Below are 15,040 nucleotides of genomic sequence, written 5' to 3'. Positions count from 1 at the left end.
CGAGTCAGGTGCTCATACACCTGTAACCCAATTAGTTCATCCTGCCACATTTATACTGGCTTAATATTGCTTGAATTCAAAAACTCAATGTTTCCTTTTATTACCCTGAGGTTAAATAAAAGATCATTAAACACATAAAACAGTAGTTAAATTCATAAAGTTATATAAAGACAGTATTATTGCAAATAATTAGGGTGGATGTGCTAGTCTGAAGAAGTGGGTTTTGAAAATTTTTGGAAAATTGAGGGATGTTCTGTAAATCAGAGAGAAGGGAGTTCCAGGTCTGATGGGCAGAGTGGCTGAGTTCTGAACAACCAAATGTGTTTATCAATTTAACTATACATGCAGGTTAGTTGTGTTTTCATAGTGGTTTGTTAAAGTTTTATTTCTTAGCTTTGTTTAATAAAACAACGATTCAATCATTTATAATTCAATGATTTATTTAAAATAGAAAATATATTTTTTTTATTTGTGTTCAGAAACACAAAATTTGACCTTTAATTCTATTTTACTTTCTATTTTTGAGTTCTTTTGTTTCTCACAATCTCTTTGCTCTTCCCCATAGGATCTGGTCTGAGCTCTGATGTCATCAATGCCGTTGCTGTTTGCATTGTTTCCATTGGCATTGGTGTTGCTGTTGTTGGTGTTGTTTTTATTGTTTCTGGTGTTGTTGATGTTGTGGATGTTGGTGTTGGTGTTTTTGGTATTGTTCTTAGTGTTGCTGGTGTTTTTATTGCAGCGATCCTGAGTCCTTTTCTTTTCAAGGAGGTCAGTCATAAATAAATTACTTTTTTTTTTTTAACTGAACAGAACTGTTAACTTATAATCTCTTTGTTCAGAAACAGAACTGATCTCTGGACTGATTCTGCTTCCATCACTCTGAGGTGAGAACCATGTTTCCATTATTCATCTATTTGTTCCAACAAAATTAAAACAATTTTATTTCTAATTTTATCCTCATTTATAATCAGGTGATGATATTTTAGACTAAATTTATCTTCTAAACTAAACTGTTTAGAAGCTGAGATCAAGGTTCTGTAGAAAGAGACTGACTGATAACTTTAGCTGTGCTTTGCTGTCAGAGTTTATCACTTTAGTTTGTTTATTAGTTTAAAGCTAAAAAAAAACATCTAGAAAAAGCCGAAGAATTTCTGGAAATCCAAAAGAAAACCAGCAAAAAGCAAAGTTCATCAGAATGTTTTGATGCCGTTTATGTTTTTTTTTTTTTTGTGAAAGCTGCTGTAACTAAAGAAAAATGAACCACTGATGGTCACAAATCTGACTGATCGATTCTTTACACCCCATTAAGAGTCTGCTTCGTCGCACAATCCATATATCCAGCCATCAATCAATCAAACTTTATTTATAAAGCACTTTTCATAAAAAGGCATAACACAAAGTGCTTTACATTGAAAAAATTAACAAATAGGGCGCCCCTCCCCTTACCTACACTTCCCCACTCCTTTCACACCTCCTACCCCCTTAACTGATGGGAAAAGTCAAAGAGGAAAAAAGGCTGAGCACAAAAACAAGATGTTGGAGACGCTAATAATTAGAACCTCCCTCTCTGTGAACAGCTGCATAACAGGTTCCCATCTAGAGCCGCAGTGGCTGAACAGCAGCCGATCCAAAGGGAGAGGTTCCAGCTGAGGAAGCAGCGGAAATAATAATGAGGATGAAAAGTAAACATATTGATAATAAGGTACATTAAGATAACAAGTTAAAAGTCTAGTTTAAGTTCATAAAACAAGATGAAATAAATAACAATACATGAATAACTAAATAAATAAATATAATTGAATAACTAAATAAATAAATATAATTGAATAACTAAATAAATAAATATAAATGAATGAATAAATAAATAAATATAAATGAATAACTAAATAAATAAATATAAATGAATGAATAAATAAATAAATATAAATGAATAACTAAATAAATAAATAAAGTAGTAAAAAATTAGCTAAAAGCCAAGTTAAACAGATTGGTCTTTAGCTTTTTCTTAACAGCATTAATGCTCTCTGCGGCTCTCAGGTCCTCCGGCAGACTGTTCCATAAACGGGGACCATAGTGCTGAAATGCAGCCTCCCCATAGGTTTTGATTTTTACAGGTGCCAGTGCCAGAGGATCTCAGGGTCCGCGAGGGTTCATATCTTACTAAAGGTTCTGATAAATAAGAAGGCGCAAGACCGTTAATACATTAAAAAACTGTTAAAAGTATCTTAAAATCAATCCTGAAGCATATGGGGAGCCAATGCAGGGATTTTAAAACTGGGGTGATGTGAGCCCGTCTTTGGTCTTTGTGAGAACTCACGTTCTGGAGAAGCTAATTGTTGGTTTTTGGAAGAAGGCAAGCAGGGCGTTAAAATTTCATGTGAAATCATTGTGAAAACAATATATCTGAAATAAATTGTGATTTTTATAGTAGGTAAATGTAACCAGTACGGTGGTAAAAGAGTCTCAATACTTTTCACTTATGGAAGCGATTCTGTAGCATAAATAAAAAGCAAAGTCAAAACCAGAAATGCTTTTTCATTTTCAAAATGAAGCTGCATCTTTTGACTCAAAAATAGAAGGTAAAAGCAATCCACCAAAATGCTTTTTCATTTCCTTCCTCAACACAGCTTATTCTGTCACTTAATTAAAATGATAATGAAAATGGTATTTGACATTTCATATTCAAAATGGTTTTCTGGTAAATGTGTAGCATAATTCATTTAGAAATGTCTAATTTGACAATTAAAATGGATTAACAGAAATGCTTTTTAATTTTCAAAATGTAGCTGCATCAAATGGCTCAAAAGGAAAATGAAAAATCAATATTTCAAAATGCTTTTTCATTTTATACTTAAAACCGCGTATTCTGTGTCATAATAAAAACGAAAATGCAAAGAGGGGATTGCATTTGCATTTTAACATCCACCCCGCGCACCTTGTCACAATATTCATTTCGAAAAAGCATTAGCAGAGGGGAGGCGGGGTGATGACGTCACTGCTTTCTCCGTGTGTCCGGCCGCTGACTGACACAAACGCACCAGGAGCAGACTGTGTTAGTGGCAGAGAAGACAGTTTTGTGATGGTTGTGAACTTCTGATGAGTTTCCACAGATTCTCAGGACTAAGTAGCTGCATGTCCGCCTTCTGCGGTCCTCCTCCTGACGCACCGCGGACAAGCTTTTTTCCTCGGACCGCCAGCTGCCTTCGCACAGCGGAGCGCGAAGCTCCAGATCGCTGAGGTGGAAATGCTGCTGCGATCTGAGAAACCATCATATGAATTTGTGTTTCCAGTGGTGTCCAGAACAAAATAAAGACTGATGTAATGCCCAGATATTTACACCTTGATCTGCAGCTTCGCGGTGAATTTGCTGTTTGATGACAGCTGAAGCTCCATCATCAGACAGCAGATTTATCGATGCTAAACGTTGCTGGTTGGACCAAAAACACTCACTCAGCGCGAAGCTGCAGGAGACTATCTTCATAATGTGCTTCTATTACTGTCATGATTATATTTAAGCCCCTGCTCTGCTCGATCATAAGTTTTTAAATCAGTGCGGTCAGGTCAGACGACACTGAAGTTGGCTTGCGATTCACAGCTTCTGATTCAATATCTGATCCGATAAGATCACCTAAAACCAGGTCCTGTTCACAAACCGCTGGACCTGGACTGCTCAAACCTGGATTCCTGGATCTTAATGCTAAAAATGCAGCGGAATGTTCCTTTAGTGCCCTCACGAATCAGAAGCTGTGAATCGCAAGCCAACTTCAGCGGCCGGACACACAGAGAAAGCAGTGATGTCATCGCCCCGCCTCCCCTCTGCTAATGCTTTTAAGAAATGATTATTGCGCCAAGTTTCCCAGGGTGGATGTGAAAATGCAAATGCAATCCCCTCTTTGCATTTTCGTTTTTATTATGACACAGAATAAGCGGTTTTAAGTATAAAATGAAAAAGCATTGAAGTATTGATTTTTCATTTTCCCTTTGAGCCATTTGACGCAGCTACATTTTGAAAATTAAAAAGCATTTCTGTTAATCCATTTTAATTGTCAAATTAGACATTTCTACCGTATTTTCCGGACTATAAGTCGCTGCGGAGTATAAGTCGCACCAGCCCATAAATGCATTATAAAGTAGAGAAAAACACAGATAAGTCGCACTGGACTATAAGTCGCATTTTGACGGGAAATTTATTTGACAAAATCTGGGACCAAGATCTAATAACTTGCACAACCTCATATGACACAATCATAGCAGACTTTTTATCTCATAATTTCACAGTAATTTTTTCTCATATTTATTTATTCCTTTCATGAAGCATCATTGTCCAACTAATACTCTGTTTTCATCCTGTATCTGTAGAAACAGTTGTCATTTTTATTGCATTTCTGAATCTATGAAATCATTGGAAAATAGAATATTATGTTTTTAGCCTTCAAGATCTTACTGTAAAAAAAAAGGTTTGCTGATTCTCTGAGTCACTTAACATACTCTTAACACTTAACATACCTCATACATCAGATTGACCCAGAAACATCATCTCTGTTCCTCACAAATAAACATAACAGGAGGGATAACAATGTATTTATTTCAATTTATTTCTAATATATGTCGCTGCGGAGTATAAGTCGCACCCATGGCCAAACTATGAAAAAAAGGGTGACTTATAGTCCAGAAAATAGGGTAAATGAATTTTGCTACACATTTACCAGAGAACCATTTTGAATATGAAATGTCAAATACCATTTTCTTTATCATTTTTATCATTGCTTTTTCCTTTTAAATTTGAGTCAAAAAATGCAGCTTCATTTTGAAAATGAAAAAGCATTTCTGGTTTTGACTTTGCTTTTTATTTATGCTACAGAATCGCTTCCATACTCACTAAGTTTAATTTTATTTTTTATTTTTTAAGTGTCTGAGGGATTCTAATGTAGAAAAAATAAAACAAATGTCTTTTTAAAAGTACCACTGCAGTAAAGAGGGTAAATACCATAAGTACAGGCACAGTGAAGGGGGGTAAATAACATAAATACTGGCAAAGGGGAGTACATATCATAAGTACTAGGAGGAAAGGGGGGAACATACCAAAACATACCAAAAGTACCGGCGCATTAAATGGGAGTACATACCAAAAGTAATGGGAGTAAAGGGGGGTACATACCATAAGTATAGGCATAGTAAAGGGGAGTGCATATCATAAGTACTGGTGCAGTAAAGGGGAGGGTACATAACATAGGTACTAGCGCAGTAAAGGGGGGGTAAATACATTAGGTGCTAGCGCAGTAAAGAGGGGTAAATACCATAGGTACTAGCGCAGTAAAGGGGAGGGTACATACCATAGGTGCTAGCGCAGTAAAGGGGGGTATATATTATCGGTACTGGTGCAGAAAAGGGGAGGGTACATACCATAGGTACTAGCGCAGTAAAGAGGGGTACAAAACATAAGTACTGGGATTAAAGGGGGGTACATACCATAGGTAATGGCGCAGTAAAGGGGGGTACAAAACATAAGTACTGGGATTAAAAGGGGGTACATACCATAGGTAATGGCGCAGTAAAGGGGGGTACAAAACATAAGTACTGGGATTAAAGGGGGGTACATACCATAGGTAATGGCGCAGTAAAGGGGGGTACATATAATAAATGCTGGCACAGTAAAGCGGGATAAATATCATAAGTCCCAATGCAGTAAAGGGGGGTACATACTGGCGCGTCGTAAGAAAGCACTTTTCTGTTTAGGAATCTGGTCACATGAGGACCAGCTTTAGTGGGTGGAGTCATGAAAGTTTGGACTGTGTTTCATATTTATTAAATTAATGTTATTCTATCATTAAATTGATTATTTTATTAAATTAATTTTACCGAATATCTTGTCTTTACCGTGGATGTTCTCTGCTGTCCTGTCTGTTCCTGGTATGGTTGTCATCGATCAGAAACGAGAACCCAGGAAGAACCATGAGGCACGGAGAAGAATATTTTACCAAAAACCCACCATGAGCACAGAAGACAATGCATGAAACCCAAACAATCACGTGTTGCATTTTTCTGATTGATGATGTAGGACTAATATGCAGAAAATGATGCTTAAATTTGTATATCTGAATATTTCTTTATTCAAATCTTTTGTAAATCAGGAGCAGACGAAAAAATTACTCTAAAAAATATTGTATTTGTCACGTAGACAATTCGCTGAGCGGGGCCACACGCTTACTGCTCATCATTTAGAGGTCAGTAATCACAACCACAATTCACACTTAAGGCAGACCGGATTCTAAGGTGAATTTTAAATGTGCCACATGCTCCAAAAAATTGGGCAAGGGTCACTTAATTAGCTTTGATTCGGTTTAGTTTGTTAGATTTATGAATTTCTCGTAGATACACCATCAACAATCAAAATTAAGCAGTGTTGTTTTTTTTTTTCTTAATATATTTTTTTATCAGTCTACCCACTAATACAGTTGCTGTGTTGAGATGATCCAATGTGGTACAATGTGTCTTTTGTTTTGAAAGGAAGTCATGTGAGTTTATGTAAAACAGTAAAAACTCTTTCAGTTAAAGCTGTGTTTTAAACCAGTTAAATTCCTGATCTGGTCCTGGTTTTCAGTCTGTCTGTGTGAACAAATCAGCTTTAATCCTCATAAATAAAAGAAATCAAACAAATGTTTCTAAATAGATTGGAGTCATTATTTCAGGTTCTTTGATTGTTTAAATTACATGTAGTGTTTTTGTTGCAGATTCTTTGTTTGCTGTTGTGAAAAAGTGAAGGAAAAGTAATAAAAACAAAAAAGTTCCAAACATTTTTGGAGATCTTTTTTTTAATGAAATTCACGAACAGATGTCAAAATTTTAATCCAAAAATACATACACCATGACAATATAATAATGGGGAGTAAACAGGAACAAATTATCTACAGCAATGTGGTCAACGATAAATATCTTCAGCCATTACAGGTCATGCTGACGTCACAGAAGAAAGTCACAGAATACATCAGTGATCCGTGAGGCAGCCGGTTCATTATTGATCATCCGTTAGCGTTAGCATTAGCATGTATTGTCATGATCTGGAGTTTATGACAAACACGTCTAAATTCAAGTCCAGCAGGATTGAAAGCAGCCTGTTTCAATGTTCTGGATCTTTCATGCTACGGTCACAAACACAACTGCCACCGCGTGATGGGGAGGCGTCCGCACAATCTGCTAGATTTCACACCATCGCACGATTTTTATGAAAATTGTTGGTTTGATCATGAATGTAGACGGAGGTAGTCTGGCGGCCATCAGGCGTACAGAATGACCCTATTTTTATAAACCCCCAGGTACTGGGCGACCAGTGGCCCTTGACACGAACAGCCACTGTCCAAAGACATTTACACATCGTCCAATCAGAGCTGCTACCGGCTGGTAATGCTGGCTGCCACCGCCATGTGGCAACCAGACTTCATAAGGTACATGGCCATTATTGATAAAGTGAGTTTTTTTTGTTTTTGCTGCCATCTTGACTTTTTCTCTCGGCAGAAATCTTTGTCACAACGTTACAACGTCAAAGTTTCAACGGCTTTAACTGGGATATAAGTTCAAGTTTTGTGGTTATTTTAGACACAAGTCAGATGATACGCAGTTGTATTTATCCATGAAGCCTGACCAGAATGACCAGATAGAGCAACTGAACGCCTGCATCAGAGACATCAAGACCTGGATGACAATTAATTACCTCCTCTTGAACCCAGAAAAAACTGAGGTCATTATACTTGGTCCTAAAAACCTCAGAGATACTCTGTCTGCTCAGATAGTCTCCCTGGATGGCATAAGTATAGCCCCCAATTCCACAGTTAGAAACCTTGGGGTTTTACTTGACCAGGATTTATCATTTAAGGCTCACATATCTCAGGCGTGTAGAACTGCCTTTTTTCACCTGCGGAATATTGCTAAGATCAGAAATATACTTTCTAAGAGTGATGCTGAAAAACTCATCCATGCATTTGTTACGTCGAGGCTGGATTACTGTAACTCCTTGTTAGCAGCGTGTCCTAAGAGTTCCTTAAGAAGTCTCCAGCTTGTTCAGAACGCAGCAGCTAGATTGTTAGCTGGAACTAGCAGAAGAGATCACATCATTCCTGTGTTAGTTTCACTCCATTGGCTCCCAGTTGATTCTAGAATCAAGTTCAAGATCCTCCTGAAGCTGGGGTAACTATGGTGCACTGGGGTTCTGTCCTCTTTTCTTTTCTACTTCTACCCTTCCTCTATTCTCTATTCTTGATCATCATTTATCATTCAGTTCTCCATGCCTCTGTTTGGTGCAGTGATTCATGTATTGTCCCTCTTTTCCTCTCCCCTCCTGGGGAGTGGGAGTGCTTCCAGACTCCAGTTGGCTCATCCGTGCTCCAGTTCCTGACCGTTTTCCTCGCCTTTGCTCCTGCTCCTACACCTGGCTGTGGATCCTGTCTCCGGCTCGACTCGCGCCCCTGACTGTCCCCCCAACCCTTTCTGGATGAAGCTCCTCTGCATGACTTGAAATGTGTAGTTGTAGATTTAGATAAGTTAATTCTTCTCTAAGAGTTCTGGTAAATCGCCTGCCCGTCCTGGGGGAGGATCCCTCCTTCATGTGGGCACCCCTGAGGTTTCTTCGTTTTTTCCCAGAATCCTTTTTTTACGAGTTTTTCCTCACAACGAAGGGGGGTCTAAGGGCAGGGATGTCCAGTTTGGCGTAGTCTGTTTAGTTAAAGTTTTAGTATTATCCTATTGAATTCTATGTATTCATGATCCATTTGATTTTATGTTTAACTTTTTCAATTACCTATACGAAAGCCCATCCAGATGACTGTTGTTGTGAATTTGGGTTATACAAATAAAATTGAAAAATTGAAAAAAGTTGATAGCGACTGATCACCTAACAAGATGTTTTTTGCTCCGTAAGTGCTGGGCTGCTCAGTGGTGTAGTGGTTAGCACCCTTTCCTCACAGTTTGGTTCAAATCTCAGAGTTCCTCCTCCTCTTCCTGCAGAGAGGGAGCATTCACTTTAGGACAAAAACTCATGGTCATCATTTCATCTGCATGCTGTCATTCTGTTACAGCAGCTTTCACAAAAACAGCATCAAGACATTCTGATGAACTTTGTTTTTTTCTGGTTTTCTTCAACTTTTTCTAGACAAACTTTTTCTAAACAAACTAAAGTGATGAACTCTGACAGCAAAGCAGAACCAAAGTTTTCAGTCAGTCTCTTTCTACAGAACCTTGATCTCAGTACAGTTTAGTTTAGAGGATAAATTTAGTCTAAAAATCATCACTTGATTAAAAATGAGGATAAAATAAGAAATAAAACTATGTTTTCATTTTATCTGAACAAATGGATGAATGACTTAAACATGGTTCTCACCTCGATGGAAGCAGAATCTGTTTCTGAACAAAGAGATTAGAAGTTAAAATATCTGTTCAATAAAAACATAAAAAGGTCATTTATTTATGACTGACCTCCTATAATATATAAATGCCAGGATCCCCCCAACAACAGCAGAAACAACAACAATGGCAGCGATACCACCAGAGCTCAGAGCAGATCCTACAGGACAGAGATGATGAAAAAAAAGAGAAGAATTACAATCAAATGTCCTACATTGTATTTTCAAAGTCATTAAGGTTTATGACACACATAACGAACAAAAACATGTGTTGTAACTAAAAAGAATGATTTTTAATAAATGGTTGTACTGATAAATAAAACTGAGAAAAAAACTTTGATGATCAGAAAGTATCAAACTAAAAACATTTAGAAATATTTGACAAAAAATCAACAATTTTCCTCCAAAGTAATGGTAATCCACTAAATATCATTGAAATGCTTCCTTTAGGATTGAATGTCAAAGTCTCAATAAAAATGGATCAGCCTGCTGCTCTGGAGGATTCAGATGTTTGAGGAATCAGAACTTTTTCACATGTTAGAATCTAGAGTCACAGCAGCTTCTACTTTAGTCAATCCTCCTTCAGAGTTTCTGCAGAACTGAAGGTAAAAAGGTCGTCGGGTTTTAAGCAGGGTCACTCAAGACCCTACACTCTAAACATCAGAAGAAATGAGAAAAGATGGTGTGAAAAAGTCTCAGATTCTATCTGATTCTACAGGCCTCAGTGTCAAAGGACAGGAAGGTGTTTTCCTCACCTGGAAGGTCGTGTGTCGTATTGTCCGTCTGTAGAACTGATCAGAAGTCGTGTTAGATCATATTTAGCTGGTTTCATGTTTGAAAAAAACAGTTTTTGGTTCATTCTGGTCTAAAACAGCAGCTTACTCTTTGTCAAGGTGACATCAGAACACATGAACGGCTTCTGCGTACGAAGACAGAAGGAGTAGTTTCCTTCATCCTTCTTGGTGATGTTGGTCAGTGTGAGGGAAACGATTCCATCCTTCAGGTTCTGGCGGTTGAGGATGGTCCGGCCTTTGAACCTCTGGACTTGAGGGTCTGGGTCGTCCTTCCTACTCCGATACACGTGAACAACATCTGTTCCATTTGTCCATTCCAAGGTCTCATTCGTCAAGTCAGATGGAGGTTCCACTCGACATGACAGAACCACGTCCTGACCCAGATGTGCTTGGACCGTCGATGGAGAGCAGACCACTTTAGGAGAACCTGAAGACAAAAAAAACCAGGTTGAGTTAAGTGGAATGTTTTATCATTTTTGAGGAAAACAAGCGCCTGCGCTCACTGAGACGTTTTTTATTTTTATATTATGTTTGATCCATTTTCGTTTGTGAGTCGGCCTGCTGTTGATCCAACCAACCGTCGCTCCAGCATCATGTGACCCAAAAGGGAAATGAGCGCTATCAGAAGATAAATGTGTTCAGAGAAAAAGACACAACGGTCCCGGTTCTACAAGAACAGAACTTCATCATGAAAATCAGATCTGCTGAAACAACAAATTAAAAGTTTCATTTCAAAAAGTCTGAAGTTCCATCTGCGTTCCTTAAACTAGAAGCTGAGAACATGACGTTGTTCTCCCTCATGGTTAGATGTTAGCAGGAAAAATCTCTTCTTTTGCTTTTTAGATAATAAAAACAAATGTGTTTCATAAATGAAGGCGATGTTCTGTTACGACTGCTTTGATTTAAAAGATAAGATAAGATATTCCTTTATTAGTCCCACGATGGGGAAATTTCCTTGTTGCAGCAGCAGTTCAGGTACAGAGAGTGATATATAAAGAAAAAAGAAAAACTATGGAGTCAATATACACACATATATACATAATATACACTCATACATTTCCAAAGAATTGCACAGGATGACCATATAATCAGTTTTTGCACAGGGTAAAAGAAGTATGACAGAGCTGATGATGATGGTTAACGTGGTTTACTGGGAGCAGCTACGGTTGTACAGTCTAAAAGAATCTCAGACTAAAGCCTCTTTCTCATCAACTATTAATGCAAACATTAAAATTATAACCTAAACATACATAAACACATGCTGTAGTACTGCTAACACAATACAAGCTAACTAGAAGCTAAGCGACAGACGAGAGTTTTAAAAAGAGTTGTAAAGAGTTTTAAAAAACCAAAAGTTGAATCAGAAAAATACCTGCTGCTGCCCGGATCAAAGGGAGAGGAACGACAAACAGGATCTGAACGATCAACATGTTTTACGAGTCACAAACAAATTTGTTTCTTTGTTAGCTGGCAGTCGGCTTTCAGGCCTGACGCGTAACAAAAAAAGATGGCGGAGGATCAGGAAAGTGGAAAAATACTGACGCGTCTATATAGCTAAGAGCTGGGTCCTCCAGGTATCCGTGTTGTCTTATTGTTAATTATTTTTTTCCATTTCTTTTCTGTTCTCTCGTGATCGGTCAGCGGAAAGGTGACGACAGACATACATGCGACCGAAGAGAATAATGATGGCATTCACTCACAAACGGGAAGAAAGGGAGTGAAAACAAATCTAGTTTATTTTTCTTAATAGAATCTGCCAGAAGAGAATTGAAGATTCAACAGGATCCACATTAAATCAACAAACAGACCAGAATTTTCACGACAGAAAAAACCAGGCAGAACTGGTAAAAAAAAAAAAAAAAATGTGGAACCAGGTTAACCTTTACTCTGATTAAAAATCTTCTAACTCAAATTTTGACTCTTTTTGTTTTTCCAGAAAGCAGAAATCAAGATGAGGACTTTTTTTTAAGTCTGTGACACACTTTGTGTATATTTGTCAAGTAAGTGTACAAACAGAATTCTAAACTTATTTTAACATAAAAACGTAGCTTCGTTCCCAGACAGACATTCAGGTAAGCAGGAATATTTCAGCCTTCAGAGGTTTTTAGTTGTTAATAAAAGGTGACAAACACAATCTTTGGAGTTATCAAATCCGTGGATCAAAAAGGAAAAAGATGAACGACCAAAACAGAACCATAAAGTCCGGTTGTTGAAATTTTATTTCAGAGACTTACCAATGATTAGAAGAAAAAACCTTAATTTAACAGAGAAAACATCCCAACTTGGTTCCAGATCAGCAGCTCCTCTGGAGATTTTGTCAGTGAAAAGTACTTTTTATAGGAGGAGGAAGTTCCACTCTGATGACTCCCCCACACTGATCCAGTTAATGTCAGAAGTTGGAGAAGATGGAGAAAGTTTCTGTTTCTGTGCTAAAAGATGGAGGGACTTGTTTTCCTTCTTCTCAATCAGATGGAATAGTCAGTACTTAACCCCTACAACTGAGCAGTTTCCATCCATTTTCCTTGTCAAGAAGACGTTAAAAAAAGGTTTCAGATCCAGAATGGCTAGTCTGACATATACAATGACTGAGTAATAAATGTTTGTTTCTGGCTCCCTGAAGCCAACCGGTTCCACCAGTAACCTGCCCCTCCCCCCCTCCAGGGGGAGGAGTCACTCAGTTCAGTTCTCATTTACATTTACAGTATATGTGATTTCCTGCATGAATGATTCTCTGAACCCAGAACATCAGCTAAGGAGGCTGTGTTCAACAAGTCTGGTTGTGGTATGAGTTCACATTTGTCCTCTGATTTAACCCTCCCCAGTCTAGGACAACTCTCTTTGGCTCAGGGAAGTCTGTTAAGGTCATGAAGGAGAGGTACAGTGGGGAAGTATGTTAGCCGTTAAATGGCAACATGTAGTTTCCTGTTATCATATTCCTTAGTTAAAGCATCTTTCTGCACAGATTGTTCCTTTTACCCTATCTTGTTGATAAAATCAGGACTATAGAGATTCTTAACATCTGGAATAGCAAACATTTCACAATCATTTTTCATCCACTATTAAAACCTAAACTGCTGGTCTGTTTTTTTTAAGGTAAAGGTGGTCTTCCCAGAATCCACTAGTCTCTGCAGGTCAAGCTTTGTATTGAAAGGTCCAGTGATTCCTTTGCCTTCTCATCAAAACTGTTTGAACCTTTGCATCATATTTTCACTTTTCTCCTCACTTTGTCTGAGGCCTGTCAGCGTATAGAAAGTAGAGGTCATGTAGAGCTTTGTTTTTGATGGATAGTCTGTTGTGTAGAACACAACGTTCTTTGGAGTTTGACCTGTGAGTCGACTGAACGATGTTTTGTCCTCACTACCGTCCCAGAGTGTTGAACCAAACAATCACATCCGCCAAAGAAACTAGAGTTTGGTGTCAAATGTTCTCTTAGCAATGTTAACATGTTCCTGGTGTGAGCAGGTCTTTAAACCCCCATCTACTGTCCTAAAGGTGACTATCCATCTTCTCAGATCTTCTTGAACCAAAGTTGAATTGTTACTCAAATGGTCACCTGTCCAGTTAAACTAGAGTCCTCGTTGGGAAGTAATCACTACACAACACGTTGGTTTAGATGATCAAATTGCATGGTGACCCCTCCTGGGTGTAACTCGCCCTTGGTCAACAGAAGAGGGATACTCCCCAGCAGTCCTGTGACCTGAAACAGGTTTAGAAGAGGTTGGCACATGTTGAAGGCTCTACTTTTAATCCCAAATGTGAGGAAACAATCACCTGATATTTGTGGGTCTTCTGTGAGATTTATTTAAAAAAACCTTGTCCTCACTTCCTGTGGTACACGTCCCAACAGCAGCTTCATTCCATCTCTGTGGGACGAGGAGAGGATGGAGAAACGAAGCTAATGCTGCTGAAGACCCACAGAAGACCAGTTCTGGAAAACTGTAAGCCACAAAACTGGTAAAAAAAAACACAGAATCAAACCATGAACACTAGAGAGAAAGATGTGGAAAGATTCCAACGTTCAGCAGAAATACTACATTTTATTTTCATACACAATACTCTAAAATCTTAGTATTTTTACTTTGAAAACGGTGACGGAGGTCTGATTGCAGGATTGTTGCTGAATACAGTTTTGGATCCCATTCTTCAGGTCATCTCAGGTCACTCCCACTCTGTAAGCAGAGAGCAACAGTCTGAGTATTTCCAGGAAACATGAAGAATGTCCAACCAGCTCTTTTAGGACGCCACTGAAAACGTTTAACCTCAGGATCCAGCATGAGGAGGATGAGTGAGTGAACTCCTGTGGCCATAACCTCAACTCTAAAATGAACCTCCTGTTTTCTTCCACTTGGTAAATCTGAGCTGTGCCATCTTTTAACAGACAACAGTAACCTTTAAAGTCAGAAGATTGAAACTATTTGAGTGTGCAGCTATCAGAACAGGGTCATTTGAGGACTCCTCTGTATTTCTAAAATGTCCATGATGATCCACGCCTTCACTAACTAGCAGCTGAGTAGGCTCCAGTGACCCCGTGACCCTGGACTGGAAAAAACACTTATAGGAAATAAATGAATGACTGGATTCTGCATTCATTAGCATACGAGGCCGGGCTTGGTTGGGTTGAGCAGCTTCTTCATAACAGTTAGTGTCATCCTGACATCTTTCTTGAAAAGACTAGAGCAGGGGTGTCCAAACTACGGCCCGCGGGCAAACTGCGGCCCGCCGGTCTGTTTTTATTGGCCCGCAGCAAATTTTAAAAAATATAATTGAAAATGGCCTGGACATGGCGCTGTTGCACTTCTCAGTTTCAACACTAGATGGAGTCGGTCACAGAACGGAGTGTGTGTGCTGAGCGGG

The 15,040-nt window shown here is 38.5% G+C and overlaps 2 long non-coding RNA genes across 2 annotated transcripts; one reads left to right on the top strand and one right to left on the bottom strand.

The window, feature by feature from the left end:
* Positions 1–359: 359 nt before the first annotated feature.
* Positions 360–7,682, top strand: LOC111949261. The gene is made up of 3 exons (XR_002875274.1): positions 360–768; positions 840–884; positions 5,931–7,682. It is a non-coding gene; the product is annotated as an uncharacterized LOC111949261 (long non-coding RNA).
* A 1,213-nt stretch (positions 7,683–8,895) lies between these two features.
* LOC110017039 lies at positions 8,896–12,867 on the bottom strand. The gene is made up of 5 exons (XR_002875269.1): positions 12,421–12,867; positions 10,275–10,613; positions 10,148–10,183; positions 9,466–9,553; positions 8,896–9,393 (listed from the first exon to the last, which is right to left on the bottom strand). It is a non-coding gene; the product is annotated as an uncharacterized LOC110017039 (long non-coding RNA).
* Between the last annotated feature and the right edge of the window lie 2,173 nt (positions 12,868–15,040).

This window comes from Oryzias latipes, chromosome 18 (assembly GCF_002234675.1).
Source record: "Oryzias latipes chromosome 18, ASM223467v1".
In the NCBI taxonomy this organism is placed as follows: Eukaryota; Metazoa; Chordata; class Actinopteri; order Beloniformes; family Adrianichthyidae; genus Oryzias; species Oryzias latipes.
This window is presented reverse-complemented; position numbering and strand designations above follow the sequence as displayed.